Source organism: Dasypus novemcinctus, chromosome 4 (genome assembly GCF_030445035.2).
Source record: "Dasypus novemcinctus isolate mDasNov1 chromosome 4, mDasNov1.1.hap2, whole genome shotgun sequence".
In the NCBI taxonomy this organism is placed as follows: Eukaryota; Metazoa; Chordata; class Mammalia; order Cingulata; family Dasypodidae; genus Dasypus; species Dasypus novemcinctus.
Window position 1 is genome coordinate 1,512,079 of NC_080676.1, and position 10,535 is coordinate 1,522,613.

Sequence of the window (10,535 nt, forward strand, 5' to 3'; positions counted from 1 at the left end):
CCTAATTGAAAAAAGGAAAAAGAAAATGAAAAAAAGAAAGAAAAAGGATGGAGGGATAAAGAGTAAAGAAAGACAAGATGAGAAGAAGAAAGAAACAAAACAAGCCCTCAAGCAAGGAGTCAACCAAACAATTAAAAAAAAACGAACAGACTTCCCTCTTAAGCGCTTATTTAGGGAAAATAAGAGACCCAAGAGAAACTAATACAAGGATATTATTTATGTTTTTCCTGTCTCAAAGTATAAGCTAATATCCCAGTGGGTCACTACTCTAAGAGGAGCTGTGAACTGAAAGAGAGATCTTGCACATTCAAGGCTGAAAACTCCTTCAGTGTCAACCTGCTCCTAAAAAAAAGACCCCTTCCAGGGGCTAGATAGACTCTTTGCAATTGGATAAACTGATTTGGAATCTGCCCTTCCCCCTTTCTCCCTTTCTCATTTCCCTCTCTCCCAGGGCATCAGGAAGCCACGTGAGAGCTCTCCTCCAAAATTCAAATGGGACCCTGCCAAACCACATTACATCAGAAAATAATGACTTTCAGTCTCTTTGAGAGAGAGCACCCACACCTTGCCAGGAACCCTAAATATGCTGTTGGAAGCCTACCAAGCACTTCCTACTGTGTGTTGAGCAGGATTGGTTAATTCCTGGCTCCATCTTTTCCCAGCCGTAACCCACAGAGGTTAGGTAAATCGAGCTGCCTCCGCAAATTCACCTCTCCCCTCTTCCTGGTTTCTCCTCACGCCAGCTGGTATGCACCTCAAAGCCTCAAAAAGGGGGCTCCAGACAATTGCACCTCAAAGCCTCAAAAAGGGGGCTCCAGACAATTGAACCTGCATTCGTAGGACTCCTCTGCACCCTTCACCAGAACCCTCCCACCCTTAGAGATTTTCTCCTCTGGTTGTGTGGCCTTCGAGGTTCAGGGGAAAGCTGAGGCTTCTTGTCCTGGGAGAGGGGCAGAGACCCGTGGTTTTACCTTGACCTCTCACTCTTCTTGTCACACTCTTTCCAGACTGATGTCCAGCAGCCTCCTGCTTTGTGAGTTCCCAAAACTGCTCACTCAGGCAGGATTTTGTCCCCAGTCAGCCGTTTTTTTTTGTTGTTGTTGTTTTGTTTTGTTTTTGTAGGAGCGATATGTGGGTGTTCTTACTCTGAGCTCAGCTTCCTTTAGAAAATGAGCTCTGCCACAAGGACTGTGTGACCGGGTACAACCTCATCTCTCAGAACCTCATGTTCCTTTTCTGCACTTAGGGAGAGATCCTGCCACATCCCTCACAGAGTTGCTGTGAAACTCCAAGACATGGAGGAAAATGCCCAATAAGTGTACAAAAGTCCAAAGTCACATTTCTACTAATGGTGCCATCCTTTCTGTGTGTCTACAGCTATATATCTAAATAAAAATAACTTTCCATCCCTTCTAGTGTTTTTACAAATATATGCCTAAATGTGTAGTCAAAACCTGAGTTCTCTTATACTGATACATACAAATCTCTAATCCATCTCTACTTTTAAAAAATATTCTCCTGAGTTATATTTTACATAAAGTGAAATGCAGAGTATCAGTACACAGTTCCATCAATTTTGATAATTGCCTACACCTGTGTATCCACACCTCCATCAAGATAAAGAACATTTCCAGCACCCCAAAAATATCCCTCATGACACCTACTCAATTACATTCCTCAGAAACATTGTTCTAATTTCTATTTTATTTCTATTGCAGTATATTAGTTTTTCCTGCTCTGAAGTGTCATACTCTTTTTTTTAAAGAAATCAATTTTATAGATACACATCAATAAAGCATACAATTCATCCAAAGTGTACAATCAATGGTATTTGCTGTAATTACATAGTTGTGCATTTATCACTTCAAATATTATAACATTTTCATTTTTTTCTATAATAATTAAAACAAAAAAAACCAGACAAACAAAATTTCTCACCTTTCAGTCTCTCTATGCTTCCCCCACTGTGCATAGCTGCTGTTTCTATCTATTCTATCCAAAGAGTATAATCAATAGCTATTCAGTATAATCACAACATTGTACATTCATCATCTCAAAAATCTTAGGACCAGGGCGACGGACTTGGGCCAGTGGTTAGGGTGTCCGCCTACTACATGGGAGGTCCATGGTTCAAACCCCAGGCCTCCTTGACCTGTGTGGAGCTGGCCCATGCGCAGTGCTGATGTACGCAAGGAGTGCCCTGACACGCAGGGGTGTCCCCCGCATAGGGGAGCCCCACGCACAAGGAGTGCACCCCATAAGGAGAGCCACCCAGCGCGAAAGAAAGTGCAGCCTGCCCAGGAATGGTGCCGCACACACGGAGAGCTGACACAGCGAGATGATGCAACAAAAAGAGACACAGATTCCCGTGCCGCTGACAACAACAGAAGCGGCCAAAGAAGAACACACAGCAAATAGACACAGAGAACAGACAACTGGGGCAGGGCAGAGGGAAGGGGAGAGAAATAAATAAATAAATAAATAAATAAATAAATAAATAAATAAATAAATAAATAAATCTTTTTTAAAAAAAAATCTTAGGACCGTTTCATTAATCCAAAAAGAAAGACTCTACACGCCTTCCTCACACCTACATAACCACTAATCTCCTTTCAAACTTATAAATTGATTTATATTACCTTCTATATAAATGTTATCATACCATATGTAGTACTCTGTATCTGGTTTCCTTCACTTAGTATAATGTGGATTTTATTGGTCTGATATTAAAATTTTGTGCTATTAACTTACATTTGTTCAGCTTCAAAGAAAAATAGTCATATATGCAATTCTACCCATATTTACATTTCACATAATATATTTATATTTCATGTAATATATTTAGTTCATATTAGGGCAGTCATAAAGTATTTGTTCTTTTATGTCTACCTTGCTTCAAATAATGTCTTCCAGGTTCATCCATGATGTCATATGTTTCATCACTTCATTTTCTCTTACCGCTGCATAATATTCCATCATGTGTATCCTCCACAATTTATTTATCCATTCAGCAGTGAATAAACAACAGTGGATAAAAAACACCTGAGTTGTTTCCAACTTTTGGCAGTTGTGAATGACACTGCTATGGACACTGGTGTGCAGATGTCTGTTCGTGTCGCTGCTCTCAGTTCTTCTGGGTGTACACCTAGCAAAGGTACTGCCGGGTCCCGTGGCAAGCCCATATTCAACTTCCCTAGGAACTTCGAAACAATCTTCCAGGGCAGCTGTACAATTCCACACTCCCACCAACAGTTAAGAAGCATTCCTATCTCTCCACATCCTCTTCAACTTTACAGTTTTCTGTCTTTTTAATAGCAGCCAGTCTAATATGTGTGAAATAATATCTCATTGTAGTTTTGATTTGCATTTCCCTAATCACTAGTGATGTTGAAAATTTTTTCATGTGCTTTTTCACCATTTGTATTTCTTCTTTGGACAGTTGTCTTTTGAAGTCTTTTGCACATTTTTCAATCAAATACTTTGTTTATTGTTGAGTTGTATGGTCTCCTTATAGATCATGGGTATTAAACCCTTATCAGATATGTGAATGCCGAATATTTTCTCCCATTGAGCTGGCTGTCTTTTCACACTATGACAAAGTACTTTGAGGTACAAAAGTGACGAATTGTGAGGAGGTCCCAGTTATCTATTTTTCCTTTTGCTGCTCATGCTTTGGGGATAAGGTTTAAGAAACTATTACCTACTACAAGATCTTGAAGATATTTTACTACATCTTCTTCTGGGAGCTTTATGGTTGTTTTTTTAATATTTAAGTCTTCAGTCCATTTTTTGTTAATTTTTGTATAAGAAGTGAGATTGGGGTCTTCTTTCTTTCTTTTGGATAAGCCTATCCAGTTCTCACAGCACCATTTGTTGAATAGACTCTTCTGGCCCATATGGGTGGGCTTAACAGCCTTGTCAAAAATCTCTTGGCTGTAGATATGAGGGTCAATTTTTGAGTTCATGGTTTGATCCATTGATCGATCTTTCTGTCCTTATGCCAGTACCTTGCTGATTTTACCACTGTAGCCAAGTCATATATTTAAAGTCAGGAAGTGAGTGTCTTCCAACTTTGGTCTTCTTTTTAAAGACACTTTTAGCTATTCAGGGCCCCTTTCCCTTCCAAATAAATTTGATTATTGGCTTTTCTTTCTTTTTTTAATATTTCTCTTCCCTCCCCCTCCTTCATTGTCTGCTCTCTGTGTCCATTCACTGTGCGTTCTTCTGTGTCTGCTTGTATTCCACCATTTTGCTGAACTCTTATTAATTTCAGTAGCTTTGTTGTGGATTTTTCAGGATTTTCTATGTATAGGATCATGTCATAAGTGAATAGTGAAAGTTTTACTTCTTCCTCTCCTATTTGGGTGCCTTTTATTTCTTTGTCTAGCCTAATTGCTCTAGTCAGAACATCTAGCACAATATTGAATAATACTGGTGACAGTTGGTATTCTTGTGTTTTTCCTGTTCTCAGCAACACAGCTTTCAGTCTTTCCTTACTGAGTACAATGCTAGCTGTAGGTTTTTCATATATGCACTTTGCCCATATTGAGAAAACTTCCTTCAATTCCTATCTTTTGGTGTGTTTTTATCAAGAAAGGGTGCTATATTTTGTCAAATGCCTTTCTACATCAATCGAGAAGATCATGTGATTTTTTTCTTCAATACATCAATGTGGTGTGTTACTAATTTATTTTCTTGTGTTGACCCACCTTTGCATACCTGGAATAAATCCCAATTGACTGTGGTGTATAATTCTTTTAATGTGCTTTTGTATTTGTTTGCAAGTATTTTGTTCAGGATTGTTGTTTTATATTCAATAGAGATTGGTGTGTAATTTTCTATTTTATTAGTATCTTTATCTGGCTTTTGTGTTAGGGTGATATTGGTTTCTGACTTTGGGAAGTTTTTGATGTCTGTTTCAATCTCTTCACTTGTGATTGGTTTGTTGTGGTCTTCTATTTCTTCTAAAGTCAGTGTAGGTGGTGGACGTGTTCCCAGGAATTTGCCTATCTCATCTACATTTTCTAGTTTTTCACATACAGTTGTTCATAGTATCCTCTTATGATCTCTCTTAATTCTACAGGGTCAGTGGTAATGTACCCCCTCTCATTTCTGATTTTATTTCTTTGCTTCTTCTCTCTTTTTTTCTTTGTCAGTCTAGCTAAGGGTTTGTTGATTTTACTGATCTTCTCAAAGAATGAACTTTTGTTTTTGTTGATGTTGATGTTCTCTATTGTTTTTTTGTTCTCAATTTCATTTATTTCTGCTCTGATCTTTACTATTTCTTTCCTTTGGCTTGGTTTGGGTTTAGCTTGTTCTTTTTCTAATTCTTCAAGGTGTAGAGTTACATCATCAATTTTTGCTCTTTTTTCTTTTTAATGTGAGCTTTGAGGGCTATAAATTTCCCTCTCAGCACTGCCTTTGTAGTGTCCCATGGGTTGTTTTTGTTTTTGAAGATACTTAGATTACATAAATGTTTCATAAAAAAATATAGAGGATTCCCATATGCTGCACTCCTACCCATCCCATATTTTCCCACATTAACAATATTCTTCATTAGTGTGGTATATTTGTTACCTTTGATGAACATATTTTGGTGCATTTCCACTAAATTTGGATTATAGTTTACATTGTAGTTTACATTCTCTCCCCCACAATTTTTAAAGTTATGGCGAGAAATATAATGGCCTGTATCTGTCATGGCAATAACATTCAGAACAATTCCCAAGTCCTAAAAATGGCCCCATATTACACTTGTTTCTCCCCTCCCCCCACCTCAGAACGTCCAGAGGCTACTGCCTCCATATCAATGATATAAGTTCTTCCATTGCTAGAATCACAATAAATGAACAGTAGAATATCAGTAAGTCTACTCTTACTTGTTCATTCCCAATCCTGGGGATTCTGGGATGGTGATGTCCACTCTGATTCCAGTTCATGTGGGGCTTATTTCCCATGGGACAGATGGATAGAACTATCTTGCTTGCAGATGCAGATTCTTTCTGTTCCTTGGGATGGGAGTTGTCCATCATCATTTCCTTGTTAGTTTTCCTGGGTGAGTCCAAGGATCTGGAGAAGATGTTTTGCATTGCTGTTAGATTCAGGGCACAATGGGCACATGGACAGCCCAAAGATTTAAGTCCCTTGGACATATACTTATGAACTCTAGCACTAGCTATAGGTTCAAATAGAAGAGTCATGCATAGGGAAACCACAGCCGAGTCCAGCTCTATTACACTGGGAAGCATAAATTCCAAAGTCGGACCCACTGGCAAGGCACCAAATTCCTGAGCTGTCTGCCCTGACTATAGTGTCTGCCTGGATGTCACCAGAGCCTTCAGGAGCCCCACTATTTGGGGTAGTAGCTACTTGAGCAGTCAATGAGATCCTGCAGAGGCATGCATAAGTGTAACCTCTGGAATGACTTCCTGACTCATTTTGAAGTCTCTTAGCCATTTAAACTCATTTGTCTTTACCCTTTCCTCCTTTTGGTCAAGGTCTTTTTCCAGTTGCACTGCATTGTGCTTGGTAGTAATCCCTCTGTGCCAGGGAGATTCATTCCTGGGAGTCATGTCCCATGCCAAGGGGAAGGTAATGCATTTATATGCTGAGTTTAGCTTAGAGAAAGGCCACATTTGAGTAACAAGGAGGCTCCTAGGAGGCTACTTTTAGGCACCCTATAATACTAGGCTAAGTTTCAATTTCAAAAGTAAAGGTTCATAAGTACAGTCATCAATATCAAGGACCCATCAATTTTTCATCTTCCTTCACTAGTCACTACCCCTGTACTTGGGATATTCCCTGCTGTCTCATTAGAGAATGTGGCAGAGGTCCCCAGGATGGGAATTTGATATTCTTTTGGTTATTGTGTGGATCTCCACCCACTGTGACAATGCCCCATTAACACTTGAACACATTGATGTACCTTATATACATGCTCAGGTGAACCTCCTCCCATGTATCCCCTATCGCTGACACACTGCACCAATGATCATCCCTGCCGCAGTTATAACTCTTCTGTGATCCAAAACTCCTTGAAAAATGAAGCCAATAAAATACTGAATACAAGTGATAAGAAAATGAGATAATAAAGATAGCTTTAAAAATAATAAATAATATACAAAATTTTTAAAACATTGAAATAATAAAAAACTGTGTTATCATGCTCATTCATCTCAAGATATTTGCTAAACTCTTGCAATCTCATCTTTGACCCACTGATTGCTTAAGAGTGTGTTGTTTAATCTCCATATATTTATTAATTTTTTTCTATCCATTATTAATTTCCAGCTTCATTCCATTATGATCAGAGAAAGTGTTTTGTATAATTTCAATCTTTTAAAATTTTTGAGACTTGTAACCCAACTTATGGGCTATCTTGGAGAAGGATCCATGAGCACTTGAAAAGAATGTATATCATGCTATTTTGGGGTGCTTTATATAGATGTCTGTTAGGTCGAGTTCGTTTATCATATTATTCAAGGTCTCTGTTTCTTTATCTATCCTCTACACAGTTTCTATCCAATACTGTGATTGTTGTATTGAAGTCTTCAACTATTATTTTAGAGACATCTATTTTTTCCTTCAGCTTTGTCAGTGTTTGCTTCATGTATCTTAGGGCACTGAGATTAGGTGCATAAATATTAAGAATAATTGTTTCTTCTCATTGAATTGCCCCTTTAATTAATACATAATGACCTTCTTCATCCCACATAACAGTTTTGCACTTAAAATTTATTTTGCCCAATATTAGTATTGCTACTCCAGCTCCTTTTTTTTTTTTTTTTTTTATCATGAGACATTCATTGCATTTGGTGAATACATCTCTGAGCACTGCTGCACCTCATGGTCAATGGCCCACATCATAGCCCACACTCTCCCACAGTCCACCCAGTGGGCCATGGGAGGACATACAATGTCCAGTAACTGTCCCTGCAGCACCACCCAGGACAACTCCAAGTCCCGAAAACGCCCCCACATATCATCTCTTCCTCTCATTCCCTACCCCCAGCAGCCACCATGGCCACTTTCTCCACACCAATGCCACATTTTCTTCAATTATTAATCACAATAGTTCATGAATAGAATATCAGTAAGTGCATTCTCATCCATACTCTATTCCTCCATCCTGTGGACCTTGGAATGGTTGTGTCCACTCCACATTTATATCAAGAGGGGGCTTAGGTTCCACATGAATTCCACCTCTTTTTTGGTTTCTATTTGCATGGAATATCTTTTTCCAACTTTTCATTTTTAACCTGGATATGTCTTTATGTCTGAGGGAGTCTCTTGTAGACAACATGAAGTTGGCTCATATTTTTTCATCCATTTTATCAGTCTGTGCCTTTTGATTGGGGAGTTCAAGCCATTAATATTCAATGTTTACTGTAAAGGCATTACTTACTTCATCCATTTTGACCTTTGGCTTTCTGTTGTCATATCATATTATAGCCTATCTTTATAACCTTTCTAATATATTTCATTTCTACACTCTTCTCCAAGTCTCTCACCCTTTTTTTTTTTCCTTTCTGTATGCAGTACTTAGTAATTGTAATTCTGGTCTTTTTTTTTTTTAAGATTTATTTATTTATTTATCTCCCCCGCCCCCACTGTCTGCTCTCTGTGTCCATTTGCTCTGTGTTCTTCCGTGTCTGCTTGTATTCTTGTCAATGGCACTGGGAATCTGTATCTCTTTTTTTGTTGTTGCGTCATCTTGCTGCCTCAGCTCTCCATGTGTGTGGTGCCACTCCTGGCAGGTTGCACTTTTTATGCATGAGGCAGCTCTCCTTACAGGGTGCACTCCTTGCATGCATCAGAACTGTGCATGGACCAGCTTGCCACATGGGTCAGGAGGCCCTGGGTTTGAACCCTGGACCTCCTATGTGGTAGGCAGATGCTCTATCAGTTGAGCCCAATCTACTTCCAATTCTGGTCTTTTGATAAATTTTCTGTCAGTTTTTGTTTGTCTGTGAAGACTTTGAACTTCCCTTCACTTTTGAAGGACAGCTTTGCCAGATACAGAATTCTTGGCTCGTAGTTTTTCTCTTTCAGTACTTTAAATACATCATACCACTTTCTACTTTCCGCATGGTTTCTGATGAGATATCGGCACTTAATCTTATTGAGTTTTCCTTGTATGTCATGCTTTGCTTTTCTCTCACTGCTTTCAAAACCATCTCTTTATCTCTGATATTTGTCATTCTGAATAGTAGGTATCTCTGTATGTGTCTATTCATGTTTATTCTGTTTAGGGTGCAATGTCCTTCTTGGATATATTTATTTATGTGTTTCATAAGGATAGGGAAGTTTTCAGTTATTATTTCCTCAAATATTCTTTCTACTTCTTTCCCATTTTCTTCTCCTTCAGGGACATGATAATGTGTATGTTTTTGCATTTCATGTTGTCTTTCAATTCCCTGAGTTCCTGTTCCATTTTTCCCCATTCTCTTCTCTTTCTATTCTCCTGTCTTTTCCAGTTCAGATGTTCTGTCTTCAAAATCACTAATTCTGTCTTCAAGCAGTTCAAATCTGCTCTTAGGTGCCTCTAATGTATTTTTAATATCATCAATCATGTCTTTCATTCCTATAACAAGTTTCTTTTCTTTGTAGACTTCCAAATTGTTCTTTATGCTCACCCAGTGTCTTCTTAATATCCTTTAACTGTTTAATCATATTTTCTTTCAGTTGAAATATTTCTTTTCAATCAGTGCTGTGTGAGTATTCTTGATTAATTGTCTTAAATCCTGTGTCTTTTCAGGATTTTTGTTTGTTCCTTTGGGTAGGCCATCTCTTCCTGTTTCCTAGCATGACTTGTAATTTTTTGCTTATGTCTAGGCATCTGAGATGTTTGTGAATTTATTCTAATGACCAATTTCTCTCTCTTGCTTATTATTATTTTTTCATAGCTCTTTGATATTTGGTTGAACTTATCCTAAGTCTTTAAAATTGTCCAGGTTCAGTTACCAAAATCATTCAGGGCCTCACTAATGGGGTGTAGACTTTCTCCCAGGGGTGGGTGAAAGAGAGCTCTAAAAAAGGTTTTTGTTCTTGCAATTTCCAGACCAGCTAGCAGATTGCACTTGTTGGTGCACCTCTCCACTGAGGTGTATCTCTCTGTGTTTTCCTTTGTTTTCCTTTGGCTAGAGTCAAGATTCAAAGTGGGCTCTGCTGGCCAAATTCACTGAAGAAAAGCCCCCCTACTGCCCTTCCCTTTTCCCTTGTAACAGCGGGCAGGGAGGAAGATACCTGTTCTCCTCACAGTCAGCTGAATGAGCCGGGGGTTTTACCCCTGCTGAATATCCTGGGGTGGGGGAAGGGGGCCTTTCCCAATAGCTGGGAGGTTTAGTAACTCACAGTTTGTTGTTTTGACTTCTTCATCTCTCTGTCCACCACCCTCCTGGGAGTTGAGAAGCACTGTTGTGGTTTGCTGACCCCTAAAGCAGGTCCCTATGGCAGCTTTTGGCTCTTCATTTTTTTGGTGGAGTACTGAGCCTTACCTGCCTAATCTGACATCACGTTCACACAACCCACCACAT